The following is a 15,923-nucleotide window of genomic DNA, read 5'->3' on the forward strand; positions in this document are numbered from 1 at the left end:
ACAGAGCTACTCTGGTTGGGGGTTGAGGGGTGGAGAGGCCAAAGCCTTCCTGACTCGCTTCCCCTCTTCTTGCCTGAGGTCACCCCCAAGCTGCTCTGTGGAGGCTTTGGGGTTCTGGAGAGCAGAGTTTGAAAACCACTGATCTGGCCTAGTCTTTTTCATGGATGACAATGGTACCATTGTACCATTACCAGAACACCATTGTATGTCCCTTCCCTCCCCATGTGCCTGGAGTGTACCATTGGCAGAGGAGCTGGAGGGAGTCACAGGAAGCCGGTCAGAGAGCTCATGTTGTGGACCACTCCATTGTCACAGGTGATCATGTTGGTGTTTGGGGGAGAAATGTCCCAGGTAGAAGGAACAGCAAAGGCAAAGTTACTGGGATACATGTGTGTAGATAGGGACATAGCTATAGGTATAAAAATAGGAATAGGCACAAGATAGATAATATAGGAGACAGAGATGGTGATAGATCTAGAGATTAGAATATGCTTCACCTAAGAGTAGGAAAATTTTCACTTAGTGTCCTATTTATATTAATACAAATGTGTTCCTATGTTAAAAATCTCACAGCCAGCAATTGAAACATCATACTGTTTTTATTTTCATAGTACTCCTGAACTGAGTGGAAACACTGCAAGTGTTTTCAATAAATGAGCATCTCCTTCAGAAATCCCTCTCCACTTGAGCCGCTTTGCTTTGGGTTTTGCTGCCAGCAGCTCAAGGTGTTGACAGATAAGGTAACTTTTCAAGTTTCTACAACTAGTGGGGCTGGGGTGGGAGGAGATAACCTGTGTTTTAGAGCCTTGAGGAGGGTGAAATGTAAGCTCTGCACCCAGAGTCAGTCCCAGCCTGGTTCTGCCCTCCTTTTGAAAACTCTTTGAGATAATCTCTGGAAGGAAGCCTCTCAGAGAGGAACCATCCCACTGGGTGCAGAGAATAAACCATTGCTTGAGTTTGCCTCATATGGGATTTTGGGTATCACAGAGGGACATAGTAACTATGATGTCACCTCGTAGTTACACTGAAGTAGCTTGAAAGGTCAAGAAAGGAAAGAATAAATAAAACACTTTTGAAAAGGTCTCACTCAGCATCAAAATTTGTATAAAGGCTTGCCACAAACAACAATTCAACCTGTAATGGTGTAAAAATAACAAATTAATGATTAGGTCACACCCAACCACTGGATTTCCAGATTTTAAAAGAGATATTTTCTAGAAAGGAATTATACCAAGTGAATATCTTACTTTCCTTGAAATCACTCTCTTCCAAAAAAAAAAAAAAAAAACTAACACAAAAAGAAACAAATAACAAAAAACAACTGCATACCTTGACCCAGAGAAATGGATGGATTCCTGTAATAATATTATTAGTCAGAGCCCAGCTTCATCTGTGCAGTAGAGAAGTAGGGATCTGGCCTTCTGCATGGCCTGGGTCTGAGCTTCTGAACCAGATGGTATGAGTTAGGCTTGGGATGAAAGGCCTTCCTGCCTCCTTTCAGCAGGGCAAGGTCATGGCTGCGCCAGCAATTGTGTTTTCATGTCCAGGTCCATTGGTCTTGTAGTCTACAAAAATCCTCCCAGATTCTGACTTGTGACCAGTGATTCTGCCATACTGATCTTTTTTTAAAAAATTATTTTAATTAATTTATTTTTGGCTGCATTGGGCCTTCATTGCTGTGCGCAGGCTTTCTCTAGTTGTGGCGAGCGGGGGCTACTCTTTGGTGTGGTATGTGGGCTTCTCATTGTGGTGGCTTCTCCTGTTGTGGAGCACAGACTCTAGGCGCATGGGCTTCAGTAGTTGTGGCACGCAGGCTCAGTAGTTGTGGCTCGTGGGCTCTAGAGTACAGGCTCAGTAGTTGTGGCGCACGGGCTTAGTAGCTCCATGGCATGTGGGATCTTCCCGGACTAGGGCTCGGACCCATGTCCCCTGCATTGGCAGGTGGATTCTTAACCACTGTGCCACCAGGGAAGCCCCTGCCATACTGATCTTGACAGCAGAAAATCTGGACTGGTGCTATGGGCTACAACTGCAAACCTCAAAGTGTGGTCTGGGGACCCTGTGGGTCCCTGAGGTCCTTTCATGGGGTCCCTGAGGTCAAAACTATGTTTATAACAACACTGAGACGTTATTTGTTTGTTTCACTCTCATTTTCTCATGGGTGTACAAGGAGTTTTTCAGAGGCTACATGATGTGTGATATTAGAACAGACTGAATGCAGAAGCAGATATGGGAAACCAGCTATCTTAATAACCAGACGTGAAAGAAATTTGCAAAAGTGTAAAGCAATGCCACTCTCTTACCAAATATTTTTTTTTTGGAAAATGAAGCTATTCTGTGTAAAATGTTATTTATGTTAATGGATTTATTGTCATTTAAAAAAGAATTCAAAGATTTCAAAATAACTTATAATACAGTAAATACCAAAAAGTATATATAAACTTTAAGCTCTTTAGGGTTCTTATAATTTTTAAGAATTTAAAATTTTTAAGAAGTTAAAGAGGTCCTAAGACCAAAAGTTTGAGAACTGTTGATCCACGGGATAGTGAAAGGAGATAAACACAAGATAACAATAATTATTTATTGAGTGCTTCCTGTTTGACAGGTTCTGTGTTAAGGGCCTAACATGGATTACCTCATTCAACTCTCATAACCGCGCGCCCGAAGAGTAGGTACTAGTGTTCCTTCTTAGGTTACAGATGAGGAAGGAACCTGGGCTTAGAAAGGATGAGGAACTTTCTCATGGTCATAGAGTTTGAAAGTGGCAGAGAGTTGAGTTGAACCCAGGAGTGTGGTTCCAGCTCTCACACCCTAAACTAACAAGTGATAGTGCTTCTAGAAGCCTGTGCATTCATCTGCCCTCTTGCACCCCTCCCCCCAGTTAAAAATTGGATATGATGAAAGAGGCAGAACTAGGAGGCAACTGGAGAAGGGTACTATGGACACTGACAAGATCTCCCCACCTCTGAGTCAGGGTCGACTGGAACAGGGGCTGGCCTCCCATGGTGTGCGGGATGCCACATGGGCAACTAGCTCCCCAAATACTGAAATCCACCCTGGTGTCTCTCCCTTCTTAAGTTAGTTTTGGAGCTGAAGGGTCATGATTATAAAAAAAAAAGTAATGAGAGACAACTGTAAGAGAAAAAAACGCCACAAAAATCAGTGGAGAGAATCTTATTTCCCAAGTGTCTTAAGATTCTCAACTATTTAAATAAACAAAAAATGGATATTATAGGTGATGTATGATGTTTGATTTATGCAACATAAAATAGCAATGACTTAGTGGATCTACCTTCAGGAAAGAAACCTTGGCTATACATCAATGGCTAAATGAAGGTATAGTTAGCTATATTAAGTGTTTAGGAAGCTCTTCATGCATCATTTTAATGATTCCCTGTTTTACTGACTTTCTATTTTCCAACAAACTTCCCATCAGGTCTGGTTGGGTAAGAGGTATAAAGGGAAGGGGAGAACAATTGGGTTTTTATTGTGTTTTTCTTGCTTCAGCTGAGCATGGGTGTGACTAATTTATGTAACCACTAGGTGCCACTGTTGCCTCATGCAATATCGCCAGATGCTTGAGTTCTAGCGATATGCTGGGAATTTTACCCTAAAGCGTTCAGGGTGTTTGTGTGAGGGAGGGACCAGGATGGCTCCTACTGCTGCGCACCTGCCCCCCCCCCCCCCCCGTCCCGTCCCCATACTCCCATCTTATTAATTTTTTAAAGTATGTACAATTGGCTATTGGATAAGGAGAGCTCAGGTACAAAGTTCCCAGCCAAAGATCATTATTTCTTGCAGAATGACTTCAAAATCAGCTTCAAGTAGAGTGTGAAGCACGGCAAGGGAAAGCAAGTGGTATGGCCGATTTAGGCATAGGGCAGTACCCAGTGTCCAGTGCCGGTGACTCTATCACAGCAAGATGCCCCACAGGGCGGCTGTCCTTGGCTGTGCGAAGGGTAAGGTTGCAGCCTGGAGCCCAACAGCATCCCTCTTTGAAGAAGAGGATGCAGAGTGGAGGCTCACAGTGGGGAGGGGAGTGGACTAGCCATGGCAATACCCTCTGTAGGCCCTGGCCTCTGTTCCAGAGACCCCAGAGCTGAAAGAGCTCTTGGAAGTCATTCATTTCAATCTCCCACTTAGTTCAAGTGATTCTTTGGTAGCACCCCTGGTAGATGAGCTGGAATACCTGCTGAAATACTCTCCATACTAAGATTCTTACTTCGTTGGGTGTCTTGTTTCATTGTGGGGCAGCTCTGTTAGAAAGTGCATTGTGTTAAGCTAAATAAAGCCCACCTCCTTTCGACTTCCCATAATCATTTCTCATGTGATTTCCAGACTCTACAATATCAGGGTAATACAGTACTTACTTATTGAGCAGCTTTAGGTCCAAGGCCCTGTGCTAAGCAATCTAGGACATCCTCTGGAGAATACTGGGGTTGCCAATGTCCTTCTTACCATGTCTTTCCTGGAATGAAACATAACATTCCAGGTGAGGTCTAATTCATGTCAAGTATAGGGACAATTGCTTCACTTGATCTGAAAGCTTCCATCTAATAAGATTGTATTAACTTATTATGTATTATAACAATGCTGGATCATTTGAATTTGAGTTGGATTTCACTCCCCAGGGCTCTTTTCCCAGGATCTGTGTCAGGGCAGTTTTTTCCATCCTGCACTTTTTTTCATAGACATTTTCACTAAAACCCAGGTTTTTATTCATCCATTCATTCAGTTAGTGGGTACTGGGGACCTCACAGTTGTGCATGTCACTTGGCTAGGAGATGTGACAACTATTCTACCTTTTCTTTCATCTAGCGTAGCTGACCCTCCCAGGACTGTAGCATTCTCAGATTCAGAATGTAGGTCTGCTCTGACCTCATCCTAACTGCTAAAACGTGACTGTTGGTGCTTGTTTACTCTACAGGAACTTTAGAAGGACCTGAATTATTTTTATGAAGTCTGATTCGTCAAGGAATATGAATGAAACCTAGCTTGGGTTTGGGATTTATCCTTGTGTTGTAAAAATGGTGCTTTAAAAAATTTCAAATGGTTACTTAATTTCACATTTTAAGACCTTGAAGGCCCTTTTTAGTATATCCTCAAGAGCTTCTGATTTCAAAGGGTGATCAGAAGCTAAGAACAGGCAGTCTCCACTTTATGGGGGAGTAAATGTTTCCAAGAAGCCTTCTAGAAATGACATCAGGCATCTCTTTTCTTGCAAAGACATTGACCTGAGTTCCAATTCTCGTTTCATTTGTGCCTTGCTATCGTAAGGTACTAATGCCACACTTGGCCAGATCAGTACTCATCTCTGTTGCTGGAAGAAATAACCAAGTCAAAGTGGTTCCAACACTCACTAAGTGTTGGGCTACACCTTTGAAATTAACTGACTAATTAATATATTATCTGAACAAATACTACATTGATTATTAAATGTTAGCCATTTTGTGTTTAGAGGGTTTCGTAAGGATGAAGTTTAGAGTTAGGAACAGCTCTTTCTCCCAGTTTTGGTCCTTAGCTACTCATTTTGATAAATGACACGATTAATAATTAGGTAATGTTGCAATTATTACATTTCATATGTTACTCATACATGTTGATTCGGTATTTCTACATAAATATGCCCTATTCACGTACCACCTAAGCTTTCAGTTTATTTAATTAGACTGTGATACTGTCATAAATAGGAAAACAGATGGAAGTTAAATGGAGACAAGGCTTTGAACCATAAGAACTGTATGTAATAACTTATTGAGCAATTAAGCATAGTGATGAAAGAAATATTTACATTGCACACTGCATTTTGTTACGCAAGTAGACTATAATTTCCTAGAGAAGTCCCTGAGATGAGTTTAGGTTTGGAAAGAAACCTTTGACTGACAGATTCTAGTTCATTGATAGACTGTTTTCACTTAGCTCGCAGGACACGATGCTCTCTTGGCTTCCCTCCTGCCTCACTTATTGCTGTTTTCTGTCTCCTTTCCTGGTTCCTCCCCTTCTTTCCACTCATTTAATATTGGGGTGCCCCAGGGCTCAGTCCTTGGTTCTCTTTATCTATATCTACTCCCTTGGTGACCTGCTCCAGGCTCATGTCTTTAAATGCCATCCATGTACTAACAATTCCCAAATTTATACCTCCAGTCAAGAATCGCTCTGAATTCCAGATTTATAGATCCAACTGCTACACAACATCTTTGTCTAAGAACATCCAAACGTGAACCCCTGGTTGTCCCTTCCAAACCTGCTCCCCTCAGCTTTCTCATCTCAGATGGTGATAACTGAAAGTAGCAGTTTATAAGATCAGCGAGGTAACAAGCAGCCAGATCTCGTAAGAACTTGTAAGGACTTTGAGTTTCCTCTGAGTAAGGTGAGAGGACAGTGGAGGGTTCTAAGCAAGGAATGAAATGATCAGACCTAATATTTTAAAAGACTCATTCTGGCTGCTTTGCTGAGAACAGACAGTAGGGGTGCAAGGATGTGACCAGGGAGACCAGTTAGGAGGCCTTTGCAATGACCCAGGTGTGAGATCATGGTGACTTGGATTGGGGGGAGTAGTGGAGGTGATGAGAAGTGGTTGGGTGCTGGATGTATTTTGAAGGTGGAGTTAATAGGATTTCTTGGCAGGATGCAGGGTGTGGAAAAAAGAGAGAAGTCAAGGATGGATCCAAGATGTTTAGTCTGAACAAGGGGAAGGATGGAATTACCTTCAATTGAGATGGGAAGACTGTGTATTGAGTTTGGGATATGCATTAGACATGGAAGTGAAATATTTGAACGCAAAAATGAACAGTCTGGAGCTCAGGAGGGAGGTCTGGACTGGGTATAAAAATTTGGGAATCATTGGCACACAGATAGCATTTAAAGCCTAAAGACTGGAAGAGATCACTAAAGTCTAAAATATTTAAATGAGAGACTTCCCTGGTGGCGCAGTGGTTAAGAATCTGCCTGCCAGTGCAAGAGACACGGGTTCGAGCCCTGGTCTGGGAAGATCCCACGTGCCGCGGAGCGACTAAGCTCGTGTGCCACAATTACCAAGCCTGTACTCTAGAGCCTGCGAGCCACAACTACTGAGCCCACATGCAACAACTACTGAAGCCCGCATGCCTAGAGCCCGTGCTCTGCGGCAAGAGAAGCCACCACAACGAGAAGCCTGCGCACCGCAGTGAAGAGTAGCCCCCGCTCACCGCAACTAGAGAAAGCCCATGCACAGCAACGAAGACCCAATGCAGCCAAAAAATAAATAAATAGGAAAAAAATCACTTAAAAAAATAAACTAAAATATTTAAAGGAGAATTTCCTATAGACCTAGGTTCTCAACCAGAGGTGATTCCCCACTCCACCCAGGGAATATTTGGCAATGTTTGGAAACATTTTTCATTGTCACAATTGGGGGGAAGGGTTGCTACTGGAATCTAGTGGATAGAGGCCAGAGATGCTGCTGTATATCTTACAGTGCATAGGATGGCCCCCTACCACAAAGAGTTATCTGGCTCCGAGCATCAGTAGTGTCAAGTTGAGAAAGCGTTGTGTAGATGGAAAAGAGAAGACCGAGGACCAAGCCTGGGACACCCCACAACATTTAAAAGGTGAGGTGGGGGGCTCCCTGGTGGCGCAGTGGTTGAGAGTCTGCCTGCCGTTGCAGGGGACGTGGGTTCGTGCCCCGGTCCGGGAGGATCCCACGTGCCGTGGAGCACCTGGGCGCGTGAGCCATGGCCGCTGAGTCTGCGCGTCCGGAGCCTGTGCTCCGCAACGGGAGAGGCCACAACAGTGAGAGGCCCGCATACCGCAAAAAAAAAAAAAAAAAAAAAAAGGAGGAGGAGGTCAAATGCATCCGATAATTCAGAGATGAGAACCGAAAATCAATCATTGTGTTTAGCAATGTGTATATCTTTGGTGATCTTGACAAAAATTTCAGTGCCTGTGGTGGGTGGGTTTGAGATAGAACAGAAGGAAAGGTTTTGGAGACAATCAGTACTGAGAAGGGTTTGAGGAGTTTTGCTGCAAAGGGAGCAAAGAAATGGGGCAGTGGCTGACCAGAGGATGTATCAGAGAATTGGGCATGAGTTTTGAGAGCTAACTGTAAGACCATAATCAGGAAATGAGGCAGGAACCCCATAACAAAGGCCAAGACAGATCCAAATTGAACTGATTCAGGACACAAGTCAAGAATGAGGCAAAAGTCTAGGGATCAATTATTTTGAGTTGTTGGCTTCATGGGTCAGAGGCAGACCTGCTGACTTGGGCTAAGCCATACTAGTCAGTTCTGTGCTTGCTGTCCTTTCAAATAAAGGACTGGAGTTGGCTATATGAATTTTTCACAATTACTCCACCCCAAATTCCCTGTTATCTCTGACTTCTTGGGGTGGACTTATTTTCTATTGCTTTGAATGTGGAGGTAAATTTCAGGGCAGTGGATGTCTAGACTATTGTGGCAGCCCTTTATCCGCCTCCAGCTTTCTCCCCTTTGCTCCCTTCTCTACTTCCAGTGTGATCTTTCTAGATGCTAATCCAACTGTATCAGTCCCCCGTCTAAAAACTGTTTATAGCTTCTCACCATAGTCAAGATAAAAATTTAGGCTCCCTTGTGTGGCATACAGTGTTATCCTGGATTTAGTTCTTACCTGTTTTCCAGCCTCACATCCTGCTTTTCTCTGCCCTGTAATGTGTACTGGAGTTCTTACTGTCTGCTTCGCCACACACCATGCAGTTTCACACCTCCGTACCTGTGCTCACGCTGTATGTCTTTCTGAAACATCCTATCTATTTTTCTGCGCTTTGGCCAACCTTTGTTCATTGTTCAAGATTCATTTCCTTTAGGAAGCTGTATTAATTCGAATTATGTTTGGTCGCAAGTGACTAAAAATAAGAGTGGCTTTCCTACTGCTCTGGAGTGGGAAGATGAGGAAGACAAGGCTATAGGGGTCCGTGGAGAGGAATATCAGATGCTCCCACAACTATTTCAAGATAGTAATCTTGAAATAACTATCACCTAACTGGAACTGGCAAATCCCTACCTGGACTTTCTTAGATTCTGAGTCTATGGTATTGTTGCCCTCTGTTATCTGCCTTCAGCTCTAGGGGATCAAATAGTCATACATTTTTGTTTCATTTTGCCTTAAGATTCTTCCTGAGCCTTGTTTTAGATGAATTCATTAGTTCATTAATTCATCAATGACTGTTTGATTCACATGCTAGTTCACTGTAACTTCCTATCCAAAAAGCCTCCTTCTTTTGGCTTAATCATCAGGGTTGTGGAGGTATAGAACAGCAGACCAATTATCCCTCTGTAATCGCTTATGTTCTTGAGATGAGTTACATATAGCTTTAATTCTTCTCTGCTCATTCATATGATTATTTGTTAAAAAGTAATTATTGAGCACTTGTCATTTGTCAGGCACAGTGCTTGGTGCTCAGGGTGCAGAATGAAAGAAGGAGCTGTAGTCTAGTGAGGGTAGGCAAGAGAAGCGACAGACTGGAGTGTGGTAAGTGCTTGGATCAAGGTTTACCCAAAGTGTTATGAGAGTCCAGGAGAGGGGCATGTGATCAAGACTAGGGTGTCAGGGAATGACCTCCAGAGAAAGTGATGCTTGAACTGAGTGATGAGAGGCTGAGTCATGAGGAGTTAGCAGGAAGCTAAAGTGGAGGTAAACCAGGGTGGCCTGATGGGACTAGAATGCCCCATAATTTCCATCAACCCTAATTCACACCACCCAAGGGAATATACAATCAAATTAAAACCATTGTGCTTGGTGGGCAGACACTGTTTTATTACAACACCCCTAATCCGCATCACCCTACCCCAAGTTATCCAAAATTAATATAGAATACAAGTTCCCCAATTTTAACTAGATTTCTACCTGAATCCCCTCCTATAGAGACTTCTGGAGGTGTCACTGCCCTATATCCCTCACCCAACCCACCCCTCGACTTCATCCCCATCCCTGATACCTACAAACCAGCCTCATCCTTATGCTCATCCAAACAGAAGGAAGAAGAAAGAGTGGAGTTGAAGGACAAGGCAAGGTTTAGGGGAGGAATGGGGCTTTGGGATGAGTAAATACCAGGAATAGGGTGGGATGACTACTTCAGATGTTATGTGGTATTACATGGCATGTCTCCTCTGCCTTCTACTTCTGAAGAACTCTTTCTATGTCTGGTGGTGGTGTAGAGGTGAAAGTGGAAAGGGTCTTATTCACTAGTGAGGGAGTTATGGAAATAGTTCCTGTGAAACATGATTGGTGGAGGGGGTCTTGCTAAAGGCTATGGTGAAGAAGGGGCAGATTTGAGAAGTATTATATTATTTTTTACTGCATTCTTCTGATTGTAGAAGAAATACACACTCATTATACAAAATTTGGAAAGTATAGGAAATTATAATAAAGGAAAATAATTACCAGAAATTTCAACATCCAATGATAAGACCTGTTCATATTATAGAATATTTTCCAGTTTATTTTCTATGCATATGCAGATGAATTATATGTGTTATCTGCCTATTCTATATAATCAGGATCAACTTTACGTACATTTTTCCCTGGTACTTCTTTTTTTTTTTATTGTGGTGAAATACACATCACATAAAATTTACCGTTTTAATCGTTTTTCAGTGTACAGTTCTGTGATGTTGAGAACATTCACATTGTTGTCCTTTCCTGGCACTCTTGAGTTCTTTCTAACTGCAGACATTGGTCTTCTTTTAATTCAAGAAAATGCCCTTCTGGCATTTCTAGATCATTTCTTTGGTTCCAAATGTTGTATGTGTAAGTGTGTGTGTGTGTGTGTATGTGAATCTACATTTGGAGGAGAGTGCAACAATATGGATTCTAGTGGCTTCTCCATTTTTATCCTTTTGGGCTGCTTCAGAATGTAGGTGTTTACTTTGATGAGGGTGAAGACCTTTATTTGGCAGGCAGGTCAGCAAAATGTTCTGCAGGTAAACCATGGACTTAGAATGCAAAAGGCTTTTGGTAGCCTGCGCAAAGAACCAGAGCCCTGCAAGGTGTGAGCCAGTGCCCACAAAAAGAATATCCTTCCTTTCTCGGGTCACCTGCAGGGAGAGAAATACTGCCTCTCAACAGGGAATCATCCTTCTGTTTGATGATGCTTGCATCTTGGCATCTGGAATTTAATCAACTCTTCTCTGTCTTAGAGCCAAGAATCTGGAAAGTGGGTGAGAACTTCAGATGTGATTTGGTCTTTTACAATGGCACTGAAGAGAACTTATCAACACTTGGTTCACAGCTTAACAGCACGATGATGAAAACTGGACATGTGTGAGGGTGCAGTGAGGAAGAGGCTGGGATGGGGTTGCAGGAGACTGTGGCGATGCCTAGCTCAGTGCTGGGCACATGTTCTTGCCAACTCTAAGCTGGGTGTTTCCTTAGTGAGAGTCTGATTGAACCTGATTTTAAAGCAACTGTTTGCTTTGTTCTTCTAATTTTTTTTTTTTTTTTTGGCCGTGTCGCGTGGCATGTGGGATCTTAGTTTCCCGATCAGGGATTGAACCTGCACCCACTGCAGTGTAAGCGAGGAGTCTTCACCACTAGACTGCCGGGGAAGTCCCTAGTTTTGTTATTTTTTAATAGATTGCTGGGGAAAATCAACCAAATGCTAGTCATATACATTGACTAATCACTTTATAGATAATAAAAACACAAGCATTAAATACTTGTGTGCTCCAGAGATAACCAATTAATTGTAACAATATTTAGACTAAAGGGATAGTTAAAGACCAACAGAATGTTGGGAAGGAAGGATTTCTTTTTCACTTTTTCCGTAGAACGTTTTTTTTTTTATTTGAAGTATAGCTGATTTACAATGTTGTGTTAGTTTCAGGTGTACAGCACAGTGATTCAGTTATAAATATATATATGTATACATATATATCTCTCTGAAAAAGAATCTTTTTCAGATTCTCCTCCCTTTGTAATATGGGTTATTACAAAATATTGAGTATTGTTCCCTGTACTCTACAGTAGGTCCTTGTTAGTTATCTATTTTATATATAGTAGTGTGTATATGTTAGGAAGTATTTTTTTAAGTTAAAAAGTAGATTTGATACTCAGGAGACAGCATGTTATGAAGAGAGGGCTAAAGCCCGAGATTTGGAACATTTGAAATTATAAATGTAGGTTGAACTAGATACCTTGGAAGAGGTCTTCTTTCTCTAGGATTCTTGAAAGCCTCCTTTCCTTTTTCTTGTTTGGGTCAATGGCATCACCACCTGTATAGTTCCCTAACTAGAAGTCATGGAGCCCTCCCTGAGTTGTTTCCCGTCCTCACCTCCCGGCAATCCAAGCAGGTTTAGAGGAAAGAGCCAGGTTTGGACCCCAGACAGGCTCAGGGAGACCCAGCTTTTCTGCAGACATGGAGAGCTCTGTGACCTTGGTCACATCACATATGTCTCCAAGTCTGTTTCCTCTTCTGTTAAAAGCACTTGCCATTGTGGGTAGAGAAAATGTATGTAAAGCATGGAGCTCAGCAGCAGGCTCAGAATCGAGCCTCCATACATGTTAGCAGTTATTATTGAATAAGGGCTAAAGCTTAAGAACAGCTACACACGAGCTCTTCCTAGATGCTAGGAACCATGTTACATGCATGTCACATATATTTACTAATTTAATTTTTATAACAGTCTTAAGATGGATACTATTATTACCCACATATTTTTTGCAGATGAGGAAACTAAGGTAGAGAGAGGTCAAGTAACTTGCCCAAGATCACATACCCAGTAAGTGGTAGAACCAGGGTTTGAACCTTGAACAGTCAGGCTTCAACATCTATGCTCAGCTACCAAGTTCTTTTGATTCTGTCTCTGAAAATATGTCTTTTGTTTTGGTCCATCCCTCTCCCTTCAGTGCTCTAACTTGGATTATTGTCGTAGCTTTCAGACTGGCCTGTTTCCAGCCTTATTACTCCAATCAATTCTCCTTGCTGCCCAAGAGCTGACTTTCTAAAATACACATCTGTCCACATTTGACCCCAACTTAAAAACTGACAGCTTCGGGGCTTCCCTGGTGGCGCAGTGGTTGAGAGTCCGCCTGCCGATGCAGGGGACACGGGTTCATGCCCTGGTCCGGGAAGATCCCACATGCCACGGAGCGGCTGGGCCCGTGAGCCATGGCCACTGAGCCTGTGCGTCCGGAGCCTGTGCTCCACAACGGGAGAGGCCACAACAATGAGAGGCCCGCGTGCCGCAAAAAAAAAAAAAAAATTGACAGGTTTCTATCCACTTACAGGATTAAGCGGATAATGCTGAGTGTGCATTCAAGGCCCTGCCCACATTTCCAGCCTTATTTTCTTCCAGACCCTTTGCTGCCCTCTGTGTGTTTTTGGGTGCTTGACTGATTCTGTTGCCTGGACTTGGAATTCTCCTCTCTATTTTGTCTGATCATCCTTTAAAGTTTGATTGAAATATCCTCCTCTCTAAAGCCTCTCCCATCCTCCCAGGCCCCACTGTGATCCCTTCCTCAGTGTGGCCAGTCTTCCGCATGCCCTCCTGGCACTGCATGCAACTGCACGTTTACCTGCGGCAGGGAAAGCCACCTGATTTATCTTTGTACCCTAGCATGTAGTAGAAGCTCAGTAAACCCTGATTAGGTTATAATTGAAATTTTAAAAGGTAAAAGAAAAAGCTTTACTGTTTTTGCTCATTTTACAAGTAACCAGGCTCATTGGGATGGAATCATACACCCTCAGCCCACCACTTAGAGAGAGCCACTCTGAATACTTGAGAATATTTTTCTCCAGACCTTTTGCTATGTTTACAGGAACATAAAGGTAGAAATTTTTCTAAATAAAATTGGGATCACACTGTGATTCCTTCTTTGTAAGAGGATTTTTTGGTTCAGTGTGCCGGAGGCATCTTTCTGTGTGAATAAATGTGGAGCTGGACTATCATTTGTTTAACCAATCACCGTACATTGGAATTTTAGGCTTTTTCCAGTTTTTCCCACTACTATAAATAATACTGGGCTAAATATCCTTGTATCTACATCTTTGTGCCTTTTTTCAGTTATAGTTACCTAATCACTGTTTTTAAAAAAATTTAGGTATTTCTAATATTTTCCTACTACTCTAAATAATATATACTATAAATAATACTTGGATAAACCTCCTTGTACATACACCTTTGTCCTCTTTTCAATTATTTTCTTAGGATAACTTATTATAAGGAACCTCATTGCTTAGCATTTGGTCAAAGGGTGTGTACTCTGTAAAGATTTTGGACGCACATTGCGGAATTACCCTACAGTAAGGTTATGTCAATTCACACAAACATTATCATTACCCTTTTACCTCTCTTTTGCTCACACTGGGGTTTATGAAAGTTTAAAAACTTGATTAGGTATATTTTGTGGACTGGTGTCCAGCCTTAACCACAAATAGCACAATTTCCCTAGGAAAGTGTATAGCCTCTCCTGTAAGGAAGTCTTGTGACATGCACCCCCATGACAAACATTATCATGTTGTTCTAGGGGATATTTATTATGCATTTGTGAGGTAAACAGGTCAGTGGTATTTAGAACTGTACCCAAGACCCTTTGAAAGGATTCAGGACAGGAGATTAATTTGTGAGGTCCTTCCAAAGATGGCTTTTAGTCTGGCAAATTATATTTAGACAACCGGCATGAGAAATATGTAGACAGATGGAGAGAGTTCAGAGAAAAGCAATAAAAATGATGAAGCAAATGTGGGGGGGGGCTGATTTATGAGGAGAACTTAAAGACATCAAAAACACAGAGCTGGGACCCAGAAATGACTTCAGGGAACATGATAACAGACAGAAAATACTTGAAAGGTATAACCCACCGAAGTGAAGACTTATTTAGCTTGATACCCAAAGCATAAGCAATGGCAATGAGGTGAAATGAAAGAGAAGACTTGGACCCACTAATTTACTCAGGAGTGTCTCGAGAGAGAGGTTAGAAGGTCCCTGACTGGAAACATTTAGCACCAGACAGCACTTAGCACCCCCCCCCCCCCAAGGAGAGGGTTCTAGACCGGAAAGCAGGAAAGTAGACTTGCAGGTTAGATCATGCCAATCTTTGGAGCCCTTCCATGTTGTTACCTCATGGTGACCGTAAATATACTACCTGGGGCCCCAAAGGTAGAGTAATACGGCTCATCTCTTTTTCATTTCCTGCCTTTAATGCCTCTTGAAGTGCGCAGGTTTAATCATGTCTGAACATATGCTGCTTCCATCAAGTCTGTCCACAGGGAGGCTTAGTGACAGAGGTGGGGAGCTGAAGCGATTGTTCAGGCAGACAATGGTGGTAGCCCTCGTGTCCTTCCCTGCCTGTTTGAAATCCTGAAGGAGGACAAGGGAAAGAGCGCAACAGTCAGGCATGGAGCCCACCCTCCCCAAACCAGAAAGGATGTCTCTCACCAGTGAGGCCTCATCATTTTTGTCCCAAAACTTACCCTCATAACAGAAATGTAGGGGCTTTGTCTCTTCAAGATTCTCACAGGCTAGCTGTTCCCAGGGGAGGAGGAGAAAGCGTGTGAGGACCTATTTGGGGGATATGGTCCTGATTTTGGTCTCCTAGCTCTGCCGTCAATAATAGAAAGTTAATTTGCTTGGATTTACTCCAGCCAGTACTCAATTATTCATAAAATGGGGACCAGAACTATAAGGATCATTGAAAAACACAATAACACACACACACAGAGCCCATTGTTTAAAGCATTTTGCCCCTCATGACAAACCAACAAGTGTTTCGTAAGCACTTTTCATGTGCTCGATGCTGGCATGGCTCTGTGAGTAAAGCTGAAGCTGCTTTTTGTAGAATCAGCGCTGGGACAGCTAGAAGTGGCAAAAGAAAGTGAGGAGGACAAAGGCCGACTGTGCTGCCACCTCTCATGAGAGAGAGAGAGAGAGAGAGAGAGGGAGAGAGCGGGAGAGGGAGGGAGAGGGAGGG

The sequence above is a fragment of the Monodon monoceros genome, unplaced genomic scaffold (genome assembly GCF_005190385.1).
Source record: "Monodon monoceros isolate NGI ecotype Baffin Bay Population unplaced genomic scaffold, NGI_Narwhal_1 Super_Scaffold_6, whole genome shotgun sequence".
In the NCBI taxonomy this organism is placed as follows: Eukaryota; Metazoa; Chordata; class Mammalia; order Artiodactyla; family Monodontidae; genus Monodon; species Monodon monoceros.